The sequence below is a fragment of the Canis lupus genome, chromosome 23 (genome assembly GCF_003254725.2).
Source record: "Canis lupus dingo isolate Sandy chromosome 23, ASM325472v2, whole genome shotgun sequence".
NCBI classification, from domain to species: Eukaryota; Metazoa; Chordata; class Mammalia; order Carnivora; family Canidae; genus Canis; species Canis lupus.
In genome coordinates, this window is record NC_064265.1 from 33,343,121 (window position 1) to 33,359,406 (window position 16,286).

Below are 16,286 nucleotides of genomic sequence, written 5' to 3' on the forward strand. Positions count from 1 at the left end.
ATTAGCTATAATATCTGCAGACATTCGCAGAGTGCTCAAGACTCAGCTGTGTTTGTTCACATATTAAACTTTAAATTGTTCGCTTTATTTTTCTACACATTATCTTTTAGTCCGGATTTTACTAGTGCTTTCAGGTCCATGTAAATAACATTAAAAGCATACACAGAATGTTTTGTTAGATACTGAATGGTACTTTCTGGGTTTTTTTTTTTCTTTTGGACCTTTGAGAATTTTCTTGCCAAAAAGCTCAAGGTAGATTTAATGTGATTATTGTAATAAATCACTTGTCAGGAAGACTTTAATAAATAGAGTATACAGTCCATTTTTTTACATCATAGTGTCATCGTTCAATAACTTTTACTATTTACTTACCTTCATAATATGGAAAAATACCAAATATTTTCTACATCAGAAGACTAAATGATTAGTTATTTAGTCGATGAGTAAAATTGGAGGAAATTCATGAAATCACTAAGCATTTGAGAAATTCTTAATAAATACTTGAGTGTGCTGTTTTAGGAAGACAACTGATATTTATTTATTTAAAAAGTTTGTTTAGAGAGAGCGCTGGCCTGCACACATGGATGAGAGAGAGGGAGGGGTATAGGGAGAGGGGGAAAAGAGAAAATCTCAAGCAGATTCCCTACTGAGCACAGAGCAAGATTGGGGCTGGATCTCATGACCCTGAGTTCTTTTTTTTTTTCCTTAAATGACCCTGAGTTCTTGACCTGAGCTGAAACCAAGAGTGGTCACTCAATTGACTGAGCCAGGGCACCTAAGGAAGACAGCTGATATTTAAAGATTATTTAATTAAAGCAATAATTCTATCTGGATGATCCTCATTTTACTGATTCCATAGGCTGACTTTGTTTTAGTAGTATTACGCTTGCAGGTACCCAGACACAAACCTTGATTTCTGTCTTTGACATCCTTTATCCACAAAGCATTGGCTAATTTTTGTCAGCAAGTTTTTGGAAATTTTTTTGAGATACTTTTCCACTAGATTGTAATTGTATTTTCTGCCTACCTTTTCTCCCTACTTAGTATGTCCTGCCTTCCGTCTTCATCTTAAAATCACATTTCCCCATCTGCCTCACTGTGAAACCAGCGGTAGCGCCCTGTTATCTACAAAATATACTTCAGAATTCCTACTCTTCTAATATTCTGCTCAAAACTTTTTTTCTTATGACCGCACTATTTCTCTATGGGAGCTGTCCATTCTAAACCAATCTCTCATTCTTATTTAGACTTTGTGTTTTTCTACGTATGCATCTGTTGAGAATTTGATTGCCTCTTGGTAGCCTGCCTATTCATTAAAAGAAATCTCCTCGGACACACAAACCCTCTCCCTGCCCCAAATTACCAAAGTAGCAAATGAAGTCATTTTATCGAGGTTTCATTTTTGGTCCTGAATTCAGTGCAGCCTTCCAGATCTTTCTGTTTTGTGTATTGTTGCTTTCCTTTGAACCCATACCCCTTACTGTTTCATCATTCCTTTGGTTTTTTTAAGCTTATGTGGGCTTGTGTCATTATATTATGGAACAATGCTGTGGGAACATTGGAATTACAACTTTTCGTTTTATAGGTAAGGAAAATGAAATCCATATAGAATAACTACTCTGAAATTCACACATCTAATGATAGTGGGCAGACCTGGAATTCACACCTTGATTTTCTAACTCAAGGTCTGTGTATTCTTTAAAAAACTTTTTTTAATGTGTATTTCTTAGGAAGCTATACTACTTTTCATCTCTTGGAACGCAGTTTTGTATTGTTTGGTTCACATTACTTTGCATTTTTGTGTCTATGCCTTCTATAGATTCAAAACTTCTATGTAAGGGCAGTGGGATCTTCATGACTTGGATTGTTTAAATCATTAAAACTGATTTAAAGTCTTTTTCTATGGTTGTTAGATGCATTAAAAAAACATTTACAAAAATAATATTGTCATCTCTATAGTTGAGACTGATTCATTAAAAAGTAAATGGAAAAAAATGTAAATGGATCTCTTAGAATTTTTACTACTGGAGTTTTAGTTTGTTTGAATCTCTTGATTTAAAGAGTGAATATTTGGGTGCTTTCAAAGTAGACGGGAAAATTGCAGTGGTTTGGAGGAAACTGGTAGGGTTTATCACATAACTAAATTTAATCATCTAGCTAAATGTTCTTTTTCTCTTTTAAGTTCTTAGAACAGCAACACTTTTTTACATTTTGCTACTTTGTCCTCTTGTTCATCTGTCAGAAACCCGATTATTGAGCAATCTGTTTGTTGAGCAAAATATTCTGAAAACATTTGTTCCATTTCAGGAGTCAGAGAGCTTTTATATATTTGCTCTTGACATTTTTTTTCTTAACTCTTAAGTTTCTGTTACTAGCAGCAGCATAGGGTTGCCTCCCCCCTCCCCCTTTTCTGTAGCAAGAGTTGGCTATGTAGGTATCAGGTGAAATATTTCTGGAAGGAATGTTTTACTCTTTTGGCTTTAAACAGATTGGAAGCTCTTTTTTTTTTTTTTTTTTTTTTTGGTTGTTTATAATGACTTGGTTTTTGTTTAAATAAATCTAAAATAAACTGTGGAAACACTTTTTTTTGAAATTGTATTTAAGTACTGCTGAAATGGACATAAGTATGGTATGAATAATTTCTGCTTTTGTTGAAACCGACCAATTGAATAAAGCAGTGAGAATAGGTTTTTAAAAAACAGATGCATCTGAAAAGCTTTTTTGTTGTTGTTTTTTTAAGACTCAGCCTTCTAAAAATTTCAGTATGTACTTATATCGTGTTGTATTTAGATCAACATAGATAATTGATATAACAAAGAATTTAATATGCCCATATTTTTTGAGCATTCCAGCAAAACAAAAATTTATATTTACTACAAAAACATTCTATTAATTAAACAAGACATTGGAGATTTTTCCTTAGAAATTCTTGATTGCTTCCGGGTACTACATGTTCTTGTATAACTTTTTGTTTGTTTGTTTTAAGATTTTAATTTATTTGAGGGATCCCTGGGTGGCGCAGCGGTTTGGCGCCTGCCTTTGGCCCAGGGCGCAATCCTGGAGACCCGGGATCGAATCCCACGTCGGGCTCCTGGTGCATGGAGCCTGCTTCTCCCTCTGCCTGTGTCTCTGCCTCTCTCTCTCTCTGTAACTATCATAAATAAATAAAAATTAAAAAAAAATTAAAAAAAAAAGATTTTAATTTATTTGAGAGAGACAGAGATAGTGAGAGCATGAGCAGGGAGGAGAGGGAGAAACTGCAGGGAGCAGGACTGGGAGCTCCATCCCAGGACTCCTGAATCATGACCGGAGCCAACGGCATGCACTTAACTGACTGGCATGCACTTAACTGACTGAGCCACCTGGATGCCCCAACATTTTTTATTTTTAGAAACGTTTAGAATACTTTGTGTACAGACCCTTCTCCCCAGAATTCTGCTGCCCTGGAAGTCAGTTACTTGAATTTTCCTATCCATCCCCCCATTTATTTTCCATTATTTTTTTTCTTTTAAAGATTTTTTTTTTTTAAGATTTTATTTAGAGAAAGAGAGAGGCAGAGACACAGGCAGAGGGAGAAGCAGGCTCCATGCAGGGAGCCCAACAAGGGACTCGATCTCGGGACTCCAGGATCATACCCCGGGCTGAAGGCGGTGCTAAACTGCTGAGCCACCAGGGCTGCCCTAAAGATTTTATTTTTAAGTAATATCTGCACACAGTGTGGGGCTCAAACTCATGACCCTGAGAACAAAAGTTACCTGCTCTAAGACTGACTGAACTATCCAGGCACCCCTCCATATTCTTAAAAAGACCTATAAGGAGGCCATCCACAACTTGAGTTTTACCTACTTCAGTTGCATCTCTTGCCATTTTCCCTTTCCCCTACTTTTGCCTTCAATAGCCAGGTGTTTTTCTTTCTTTCTTTTTTTTTTTTTTAAACCTTGGAACGTGGGAACATGCTCTTTCCTCTGGGCAGATGGCTCCCTTAGGTTAATTAGTATTAAGTTTGGCTGCTGGTAATAAAAAAAAAAGCCAACTAATTTCTCACACCAGAGAAATCCAGATTTTGCATGGTACCCATTTACTTAAATTTATTCCAGGTGTTATTTTTCCCCTAGTAAAAATAATTCTGAAATAAAGATCTTTGTGTATAAGGCCTTAGATTTTTTTTCCCTTTGATTGATTCCTGTTTTGAGATGGTACAATTGAAAATGTCATCAATTTATTTAAAAACTCGTTAGAGAAAGTTTCATTAAATTTTTTAAAATAGCAAAGTACACAAATTTCATTGTATAGCTCAGTGAGTTTTTATATTTGTCAACATACCCATCACCCACATCAAGGTAAAGAACATTTCCAGTGCTCCAGAAAGCTCTGTTTCCTCTCAATCCCTGTTTCCTATCCTCAAAAGTTAATCACTGTTCTGACCTATATTACTATAAGTTATTTTTGCCTGTTTTTGAGCTTAATGGAACCATACAGTATATACTTTTGTGGGTAACTATGTTTGCTTAATATTGTGTTTGTTAGATTCACCTATGATGTTGGGTGTAGAAGTTGGTCTTTTTTACTGATAGTAGTAGTCTTTTGGGTGAAATAGACAATTAAAAAAGACTTCATTAATGAATATTTGGTTTGTAGTTTTTTAGCTATTGTGAATAAAGCTGCTATATACATTTACTTACAAGTCTTCCAGTGAACATACACATTCATTTCTTTTGGGTATGTATACCTGAGAGTATAGTTAATTGTTTCTTTGTCTATCAATTTTAAACCTGCTAGGAGCAGCTGTCTTGTCCATAGTACTTTTCTGGGATTTCTCTCTTTACTATAAGACTAAGTGACTCCCCTTGCCTTTCTTCTGTGTTAAATCTCTTATTTCCTGTGAATCATGTAGGTTTTGTTTGTTTATTTGTTTTTAGTTTGACCCCTCCTTTGGCAGAATATATCCCATAGTAGATTCCTGTGAAAGGCTGAGATCTTAGATTAATAAAATGCCCTCTTTTTTTGGAGGGGAGCTCTTTTCATGTTATTTTGCTGGGTAATGAATTCTAGGTTGGAAATAATTTACTTTCAGAATTCTGAAGGCATTTCTATTGTTTCTGGTTTGTGATCCTTTTGAAAATTTTGAAAACATTCTGATTCCTGATCCTGATTTTTTTTTTTTTTTTTTTGCTTTTTTGGAATTTTGTATCTCATATTGTGAAATTTCATGATGGTACATCTGTTATTGTGCGTTTTCCTGGATATTCATTGTGCCCTCCAGAGCTGCAAAATTATGTTGGTCCGTTCTGGGAAATTTTCTTGAATTATTTCATTGATGGTTATATTAGTCTGCTAGGGCTGCCATAACACAATACCACAGGCTGGGTGGTTTAAACAATAGAAATTTATTTTCTGACAGTTCTGAATGCTAAGAAGTTTGAGATCAAGGTCCTATTGGGGTTGGTTCCTGATGAGATCTCTCCCTGGCTCGTAGACAGCTGCTTTTTCATTGTGTCCTTACAAAGCCTTTCTGTATAGAGTTACCTCTCTTCCTCCTCCTTTCCTTATGAGGATACCAGTTCAATTGGATTAGGGCCCCACCCTTATGACACCTCATTTAACCTCACCTCCTAAAGTCCCCGTCCTTAAATACAATCACCTTGGGGATTGGAGCTTCAACGTGACTGGGATGGTCAGGGAGATACAGTTCAGTCTATGACAATAGTTTCTTCTCCTTCCTTTTGTTTCTTCCTCTGAAGATTTTCTGTTATTTCTGCTAGTTCTGTTTGTATCTCAGACTATCCCTTTGGTATTTATTTTTCGTCTTTGTTTTTCATCTCCTAGTCTTTTTGCTCCATATCATATGAGAGGTTTTGTTAATTTTATTTCCTAAGCCTTCTGTTGAATTTTTCATTTTTGCCAGCAAGATTTTGATTTCCCAAGAACTCCTTTTGTTCTCTAAAAATTCTTTTTTATAGAGAGCATCCTTTCCTAGTTTCAGAGATACATTTTCTTCTCTAATTTTTGAGGGTATAAAAATGTCTTTTTTTTTTTTAACCCTTGTTTCTTAAAGATTCTCTTTCTAAATTGGTTGCTAGTTTTTATGTTGGAGGCTTACTTCAGGGGTCAGTAATTCTTGGATGTTATCTTAAGATTGAAAGCTTGACTTGACGGGGTCTTAAGGACTTGGAACTTCATTGCATGGTGGTCCAAGTGAGCTATTTTTTTGAGAAAACTGTTGTTTGGGAGTTATTTCCTCTTGCGGGAAAACACAGTCTTTTTGAGGGCTGAAGGTTTGATTGCCCCCCCCCCCCCCCGTGTGTGTGTGTGTGTGTGTGTATATATGAGTATGTGAGGGACTGGATTTCTCATTCCCCACTTTTTTTTAGGGTACACAGATTTTTGGTTATATCTGGTGACCCCCAGTTCAGATTTGTGTAGCCAACTATCAGGAAGATTTGGAGAGGAAACTTCTAAGGTTTTAACCACTTAACTTTCACCTAGTCTTCTTTATTTAACCCCTCCTTTTCTCAATTTAAGCAGTAGCAGGTGCTGCCAGTTCCTGACTCTTGAAGATTCCAGGATATAAATTGGGTTTTTCAACTCCTGAGTTAGGCGTCACCTTTCTGGAAATCACTGAGGTAGTTACCAGTTGTCTATCTTTTTAGGTTACAAAAATTTGTTGCTATTGTTTGCTTTCCTGTATATATTGCCTTCTGGGTTAATTTCCTTAAAAAACAAACAAAAAAACAAAGTTTAAATCCACTATTTTAATTGGACCATCCCCAAAACCTTATTTGTACTGCCCTGAGCTAAGAATGATTTTACAATTTTAAAGAGTTATAAGAAGAATATGTGACAGAGGTGTGTGGCCCACAAAGCCTAAAATATTTACTATCTGACCTTTTAGAGAAAAAGGTGCCTAACTCTGTCCTTGTTATTAAGTTTCTGATTTCTTTTAATAAAGCTGTTTCTGGACTACTACTTTACTCCCACTCAAGCTTCAGTTTGTAATCTTGGAACTTCCTGAAGCTCTTTGTTTTAATTTAGACATATTGTGGAAGTTATGACTAAGAATTAGTAGGTTATACTCAATTATAAGAAATATGAAATATTTTTAATATAAAACCTCAAAGAGGGGCAGCCCGGGTGGCTCAGCGGTTTAGCGCCGCCTTCAGCTCAGGGCCTGATCATGGAGACCCGGGATTGAGGCCCACTCCCTACATAGAGCCTGCTTCTGTCTCTGCTTCTCTCTCTCTCTCTCTCTCTGTGTCTCTATGAATAAAATAAACAGAATCTTTAAAAAACCAAAAAAACCTCAAAGAGTAGGATAAGCAAAATGTTGAAGAAATAAGTCATGGAACATACTATATATATGGTTGCATTGTTCTTTGTCTTGTCATGTAAGTGCAGAATTTAGGCATGTGTACTGTGAAGAATGAGCAAAGGGGCAGTTGTCATACTGACAACTGAGTCATTTTCATCAGCCCTCTCTAGTTAGTAAATCATATCTGGCAGAATAATTTGGTTCTAGGCAGGAAGTTGTTCTAGGCAGTAATACATATACAAATATATCTGTATAAGTGTGTGTTTATACATATATACAGATACATGTGAAATTGTATTTTTCTACCTGATGTCAGAAATGTGAGGGAGAATTAAGCCACATACCAGAGTGGGAGAAATGGGATTACATTGTTAGAAGAAAAAAATAAAATGTCTTTTCCTTTTAGTTCTAGCTGCCAAAAAACTCAAGTTATGTTTAGTCTTAATTGTATGAACAGTCTCATCACAGATTTTTTTGTAAAATTATCTTTCATTTCTCTAAATGATGTCTTTAGTATTTATCACTGTTATTTTTTAATATGTGTATTCCAGAATTGTTTCTGTGGCTATACAGGCTCATGCTCACTTTAAAAAGAATAAGATCATATGCTACATTTATTTTCTAATTTAGAGATTGTGGAGTCAGCTTAAATTCCAGTATAGGCCTCATCACTGTTTGGACTTAGCCTTAATAAGCCTCATTTTTCTCCTTTGTAATATGGGGATGATACCTAATCAAAGGATTATTGTAAGGTTTAAATGAGGATTTATAAATCCATTTGACTGCTAAGTAGTGTTGGTGCACAAAGAACTTTGGAGTCACTTTTATTTATTTTTTTTAAATTTTTATTTATGATAGTCACACAGAGAGAGAGAGAGAGAGAGAGAGAGAGAGAGGCAGAGACACAGGCAGAGGGAGAAGCAGGCTCCATGCACCGGGAGCCCGACGTGGGATTCGATCCCAGGTCTCCAGGATCGCGCCCTGGGCCAAAGGCAGGCGCCAAACCGCTGCGCCACCCAGGGATCCCTGGAGTCACTTTTAGATGTAAAATAACCGGTTTCGAAATCATTTTTTTTTTTTAAGATTTTATTTTTTTCATGAGAGAGATAGAGAGAGAGGTAGAGATATAGGCAGAGGGAGCAGCAGGCTCCCTGTAGGGAACCTGATGTGGAACTCCATCCCAGGACTCCGGGATCACAACCTAAGCCAAAGGCAGTGCCTGTGTCTCTGCCTCTCTCTCTGTCTCTCTCATGAAATAAATAAAGAAAATCTTAAACACACACATACAGAAACAAAGCCAGTTGCTCAACCACTGAGCCACCCAGGTGCCCCTCAAAATACTGTTTTTAATGTTGCTGTCTCCAGAGTGCTGTTTAGAAAAACATCAGTTTATACTTTTACCAACAAATCGTGTTCCTTAACAGCATTATTATTCTAATTTTTGCCAACCTGGTAAGCAAAAAACTGACAGAACTAAAAGAATTCGATAAATCCATAAGCTAACATATGAGATATTTTAGCATACCCTCTCTGTATAATCAGTAGAACACTAAGACAAAAAATCAAAAGATTTGAACAACATAAGTAACAAATGAGTCTAATTGATATGCATAGAACATTTCACCCAGCACTTGCAGAATACAGATTTTTTTTTCCATTGCCTGTGGAAATTTTCCCCAATTGACATATGCTGGACCTTAAAAAAACATGGAAATAATTAATTCTAGAGTATGTGCTCTGATATGTTGGAGTTAAGCCCGAAATTAATTATAAAAAATAACTAGAAAATTGTTAGTGGAAACTAAATAATATACTCCTAAGTAAGTAACCCAAGAATTAAAGTAATAACATGCACGAAGCTATTTTGAACTGAGTGATGAAAATATGATATAACAAGGGATATATAGATAAGTCGTAGTTAAAGCAAAGTGCAGAGCTTAAGACATATGTGTTAGAATAAAGGATAAAAATAATTGAAAGGAGGGATGCCTGGGTGGCTCAGTGGTTGAGCATCTTCCTTTGGCTCAGGGCGTGATCCTGGAGTCCTGGGATTGAGTTCCGCATCAGAGTCCCCACAGGGAGCCTGCTTCTCCCTCTGCCTATGTGTCTGCCCCTCTCTCTGTGTCTCTTATGAATAAATAAAATCTTAAAAAAAAAAAAAGTTCAGTCCTAAACTGGAAGTAGGATAAATGGAAATGAATCCTCAGGCTCTTGGATTGGCAGCATCAGGTACTTTTGTTGAAGAAGGGGTGAGAATGGTGCTAAAAATAAATTGCTTGAAAGTCTGTTTAAGTAGCAGCTCAATCATAATAGCCAAAAGGTAGAAACACACAAATGTCCATCAGTTGATAAATGGGTAAATGAAATGCAAATCCACATAATAGAATACTATTTGGAATACATGGAATGAAGTTTTGATACTATTTTAACATGAATGAACCTTGAAAACATGCTAAATGAAAGAAGCCAGGCCACAAGACAATATATTTATGATTCTATCTGTATGAAATGTCCAGAAAAAGCAAATATATAGAGACAGTAAAGTAATGGTTGCCTAGGGCTGGGAGTAGGGGAGATTAGAAGGAGATTGGAAATGACTGCTCAAGGGTATGGGTTTCTTTTTGGTAGGATGAAGATGTTCTAAAATTCATTGTAGTGATGTTTGCACAACTCTTTAAATATACTAAAAACCATTGACTTGTACACTTTAAATGGGTCAGTTGTATGGTATGTGAGTTATATCTTAATAAGCTTTTACAAATAAAAAAGGGATAAAAGGTTGCTCAAACCTAGATCTCTTCATCAATTTGTATAGCTGAGTCCTTGGCCTCTTTACTGTGTTAGCAGAAGACTGAAGATTTATTCTCTGTAGAGGACAAACCAGAGTGTCTCTGAGACAGGGGTGGGCACTAAATATAATTGAAGACCAGGTGTTCTACAAAAAACTTGTGAATTAGGTAAATATACTCAAAGTTGAGACCCTTACCAAGGCCTCTTCTCCTATATTGCTCCCAGGATTCTGACAATCAAGTAGCAACTTAGAGGATGTTTCTCTTAAATAGTCCAAGGGGAGAAATTACGTTATCTACAATCAGCTTTTAGAGCTCTACTTTTATTTTTTAATCCATAAGCATTTATTTAGCAACTATGAAATGTAAACTTTATGCTCAGTGATCTGGGGAATATCAAAGACATAGAAGGCTCTTGTTTTGCAGGACAGATTTTGTCCCCCGATGAAAGGTTTGACCAGCATAGCTACTCTGCTAGTGGATTGATAACAGCCTTTTCTCCAACTAAAGGCAGTGCCTAATAACATTTCCTTCAGTGGCTAGTGATTTGAAATGGCTGCTGTTATAGACCAGCAGAACTTCTGAGATCTTGTTTCCAATTCCTCTTGAGTCTGCTGATCAATCACATGCAACTTCTACACACTGTCCAAGAGCACAACTGTATGTAAGTTTATCCAAGTAAAGTTAATGAGGTGAAGATGATTTTGGTTATAAGTAACGTGTATTACTCCCAATTAATCTTTTACCCAATAGCACATGAGTAACATCTCCTCTGCAGAATTCAAGCATGGTATTCACGTAATTTTGTATTGCCACAAAGTGCCAGGCCAGCAAGGGAACACGGGAAAAATCTGTCCGTAGGAAAGAGTCATCCATACTTTCAGAGATTGTTTCAATCCAGTGACCAGTATCTTTGTTAAGAATGCCGAGACCAAGGAAAACTGTGATGGGCAGATCTGTATTGAGTGGCTCAATACACCAAACCTCACCCTTGGAACCACTGAACAGATCCTAGATTCACATGTTCTCACTCTCATCATTCTATTAAATGTCAATTCAAGGGATACCTTGTTGGCTTAGTTGGTTAAGCGTCTGCCTTCAGCTCAGATCATGATCCTGGAGTCCTGGGATTGAGCTCTGCATTGGACTCCCTGCTCAGCAGGGAATTTGCTTCTCCCTCTGCCCCTCCCCCATCTCCTGCTCTTTCTCATTCACTCACTCTCTCTCAAATAATTAAAAAAAAAGAATCTTTAAATGTCAATTCAAAAACAGCCTCTGCTGTCATTGCAAATTGTTAAGAATTGCATCATCTATAAACTTAATATACAATGTTGTTCCTGGAGGATGAACATCCATTATTGATCTTAGAAGTTTTCCACTGGCCAGATCCCACATTATGATACGTCCTTTAGCAAAGCCACAGAGACGTCTTGAGTAGTCATTGTTACTGAGGACAGAGATGGCTCCATACAGACCTCCAACACCTGTGTTACCCAGGCAGTCACAAAGCTTGATTCTGATCACATATTAAAGCCAATCCATGAAATGTACTTATGGCTATCAGATTGGATTCTGCAGTTGCAGTAGGCAAGCCAGCATCCACTTTTTCAACTAGAGACATTATCTGGGCAGAAATTCCCCTCAAAAGTGAATGTTATATAACTGACACATGGAGTGAAAAAGAATCTGGTAATTTCTTCTTTTTAAGTTCATGCTGTCACCACTATCTAGAATTGCCACAGGGGAAGTATCATAGGAGTGAGAATCTATAGTATCAATGTTTAACAATGATCCTCAAGAACGAAAGGCTCCTCTTCATCATCAGTCTTACTGAGTATCCTTTCCAGTGTTGGAGGAGTATCAGCTTGAGGAATATCAAACTCCTTGTCATCAGTCAGATCCTTTTTGAACTCTAGTTCCTTGTCCAGATCTATGTAAGAGAATTTTGAAAGCAAAGCTTCAAGATTGAAAGACTTATTCACCTCTTAAGTAGTCTTGGTGTAGAGGCTCTGTTCCACATTTTCACAGTCTGGTTCATTTTCAATATTTACTTTTAATAGTAATTCAATCCAAGCAAGTTTTTGTTTGCTTTGTTTTGTTTTGATATTTGGCTTTAGATCATGACGACCTGAATGATGATCTCTGAGCTTGCAGTCATTCTAGCCCAGGACTTTTTATTTTATTTGTTTTAAATAATCTCTATGCCAGGTGTGGAGCTTAAACTCCCCACCCTGAGATCAGAAGTCACATGCTCTACCAGGTAGGCTGCCCTTAGGGCACTACTTTTAAATATGAGCGGACAATCAAGGATTACCAGGGTTCACAAAGGAAAGCTTTTAATATAAGAAACCAAAAAAGAAAAATTCATTATAAAGAATTCTTGAAAATTAGAACATAATAGTATAAAACACTCCATAGAAGAAAGGAAGTTGAAGTAGAGGAAAATAGGTTATAAAAAGATAGAAGGTCAGTCCAGGAGGTCAACTTACATCTAAGAAGTGCCAGTGAAAACAGAGAAAAGAGTGAAGAAGAAATATAAGTGAAAGAAGAAAAAGCCCCAGAGTTGATGAACCATCATTTTGCATATTGAGAGGCCCTTGGGTACTCAGGAAAATGGAGGAAAATAAATACATTCTTTCAGTCTGGGACTAGTCAGAAAAATGGAGACCATACCACTTATTATAACAATTTAATACAATGAATTGTTTAGCCATGTTATGGCTTGAATTGTGTCATCCTCAAAAAGATATGTTGAAGTCCTAGCCTTCAAGCACCTCAGAATGTGACCTTGCTTGGAAATAGATCCTTTACAGAGGTAATTAAGTTAAAGGGAGAACAGTAGAGTGTGCCCTAATCCAATATGAGTGGTATTCTTTAATAACAGTGGAGGAATTTACACACAAATTTGGACACAGACAGAAGATGGCCATCTGTAAGCCAAGGAATGCCTAAGGCTACCAGAGGCTAGGAGAGAGGCCTGGAACAGATACTTTCCTAGTATCCAATTTCCTAGTATTGCAATTCTTCCTCACAACTATGAGATGAATTTTTATGCTAAGCCACCACAGGTTGTGTTTCTTTGTTACAGCAGCCCTCAGAAACCAATACACCAGATAATTGGGAGAACTGAAAAGGCAATAAGGGAGCACTCAGGTATCATAGAGATAGTAACTATGGGAAGTAAAGACTAGCCCCAAGGGCTGGGAGAGCAAAGAGGGATATTGGGATTATTTAGAAATATGAAGAGTGGCCCGGAGGAGCTGAAACTCAGGCTTCTGAGGAGTTGTTGCATGCTCAGAAAGTAAAGGTATTTTAGGAAATGTGATGATGGTGCTCTGTGAATGGCAGGAAAAACATAAAAGCAAAACATTACAACTGGAGCCAACTGTTGTTGCTGGAATCTTTGCAATTGCCAGTGAAGGTTGTTGGCTGATGGTTGATGCTGACCTGAAGGAGTTTCTCCCTGTTCCTCCTTTAGTCTTCTAGTGTCTTTCTTGTGACCTTTATTGACTCTCCACATCTAATAGGGAGTCAGCCAGCAAAGGAGAAATGTGATTTATAGAGTTCCAGTCCCCCACTGTTACAAAGCAGAGTAGAGAAGTGGGTTTGAAGCCAGGGACAATAACTTACTAGTACACATAGACACTGAGGTATGTCAGTGTCTATGTGTACTAGAAATTTTGAAATAACATAAGACAAAAAAGATCCTGTAAACTTCCAGGAGTGGGGGAAATGGGTCACATTACAGAGATTGAGTATTCTCAATTGCAGCCTCACAAGCTGGGAAGAACCTATGTGTTTTGTGGTTTCCTTTGTTTGGACCACTGTTTTCCAAGGTGGCTGTACCATTTTACATTCCATCAGCAGTGTATGAGGGTTCTGGTTTTTCTCTTGCTTTTTGAATCTAGACCACATTACTTTCTGACTGACTTCAAAAATTTCCGTGGCTGGCCTTTTTGGGGATAATCTCACAACTGTGTCTTTCTCCAGTCTTCTTTCACCAATTCTTGCTATTCATTGTGTCACAAAAGATTAGAGATGAAAGGATGAAAGGAGCTACAATTATGGAAGTTAAGCCATTAATCAGTTTTGCAACTGATAAATAAAATGTGAGGGAGATTTGACCCAGTTATAGAGTGACATTGTCAACATTAGATACCTTCCTATGAATATAACTTTCATTTTATTAAGTCATTGTGTTTCCCATTTATGTATCCAAAACTCTTTACCTGTCTTAACTAGGTCTTCTCCCCATCATGTACTCTAAATTAGTCTAAAAGCAAGGAGTTGTGTGCAACTTTATTGCACACAACTTTATCATTTAACAGGTGGTCCTAGGGAACAAGAATAAGGGACCAGAGTAAATGGAGTAGGAAAAGAAAAAAAGCAGTATAAGAATGTATTATTGGGATGCCTGAGTAGCTCAGTGGTTGAGCATCTGCTTTTGGCTCAGGGCCTGATCTCTGGGTCCTGGGATTGAATCCCACATTGAGCTCCTCTCAGGGAGCCTGCTTCTACCTCTGCCTATGGTCTCTGCCTCTCTCTCTGTGTCTCTCATAAATAAATAAATCTTTAAAAAAATGTATTATTTAGTTACTGCTATGGCAACAAGGGTTCAATTCTCGTGGAACTTCTGAGGATCTAGATGCTCCTCAAATTGTCTTATGGATGGACAGGAGTAAACTGTTATCTGCTCTTGTTTTCTATCAGTTCGCAGTTGCCCTAGTGGTGTAAATTCTTTCACCCTCCCTTCACCACTTTAGGACTCCACAGAAGAGTCAGTCAAGTGTGTTGGTTCCCCGTGGTGCCTTACTTCATTGCCTCAAGAAAGCCCAGGGCAGAAAGCAAATTAATCATAGTGAATTTTGCTTGGGAAGTAAGTCAAAACTTACCTGGAACCATTAACCTAGGTTAGCACAAGTGTGGTAGTCAGAATAATGGTCTCTCAAAGATCCTAATCCTCTAAACCCATTAATATGTTAACTTTGCATCACAAAAGGGATTTTGTAGATAGTGAGATTTTCCTGGATTATTTTTTCCTAGATTATCTAAGTGGGCCCTGTGTAATCACAAAGAGCTTTATTTTAAAAGAGGGAGGTAGGAATGTCAGTCCAAAAAAGAGATTTGATGATAGAAGCAGAGATCATGATGTGGCATGGGGTCAAGGGATACAGGCAAGGCAGCCTCTAGAGGTTGGAATAGGTAAGGAATGGATTTTCCCCTAAAGCTGAAGGAATGCAGGCTTTGGTTTTTAGTTCTATGAAACCTGTTTTGAAATTCTTATTTCTAGAACTTTTAGATAACAAATTTCTGGTGTTCTAAGCCACTAAATATGTGGCAATTTGTTACACAGCAGTAGGAAACTACTGTTACAGCTAGCATCAAAGGAGGGATGCACAGCATGACAGTGAAATATAAGAGATTTTTGATAGGATCTACCTCTTGCTGTTGGCCTCTCCTTTGATAGCTGTAATAGCTTCCTACTGCTGTTCAGCAAATTACTACAAATCTACTTCTTGCTCTGCTCAGATCTGCTTGGACCCTACATTAATTCTAATCCATCATTGAGTCACTGCAGGATGAAATTTAAGAAGGGTTAATGGTGCAAGCTAGTGCTGTCTGCTGCTGCAACTGGTATTGAAGTTGGGATAAATATTCATCATTTCCTTCTTTTACCACCATTCTAGATTTCCCTTATGCTAGGTCAGCAGTGCAGCTGCTTTAGGTTGCTTGTGATTTCTAGACTTTCATCCTTGAGGGATTTTAGCCCTTAGTTCCCTTGCCCTTTTTTGGGCCATGGTTGCTCCAACTTCCTGTTTATTATAGTACCAAGCATGGAAACATCCTAAGTTCCAGACAGACTGCTCTTTACCCCAAATGTGTACAATTCCTAATGATAAGCAGAGTCAGTTACCACTACTAGTATAGTTTTTCCTTTCTTTTCCTGCTTGCCTGTCAGCATGAGGAACCCAAGGTGACCAAGTAGTGGTCATAGCTTTTAGGCTCAGTGGAACCCTCAGTGTGTCCTTTGGTGAAAGCATTACCTTCAGGACCTCTAATACAGGAGAGGTTTTAAATGGTTGGAATGGGAAACCCAAATTCCACAAGTGAGTTACTGGGATTGATGGTGCCGAGTCAGTCCAACTAATGCACCTTGGTTTCTGGACTCATGCTTTCTGGATATTACA

The 16,286-nt window shown here is 37.5% G+C and overlaps 1 protein-coding gene across 8 annotated transcripts in view; it reads left to right on the forward strand.

Moving 5' to 3' along the window:
* The window catches only part of NCK1 (NCK adaptor protein 1), a 76,349-nt gene that overhangs the window by 1,414 nt on the left and 58,649 nt on the right, over positions 1-16,286 (forward strand). Inside the window, exon 1 of one of the 8 annotated variants that reach the window (XM_035704783.2) lies at positions 6,528-6,623. The exons of the other annotated variants lie outside the window; for them this stretch is intronic. The gene's annotated coding sequence lies outside the window, so the exon portion shown is untranslated. Of the gene's footprint in view, positions 1-6,527; positions 6,624-16,286 lie in introns of those variants that run through there. 8 annotated transcript variants of the gene reach the window in all.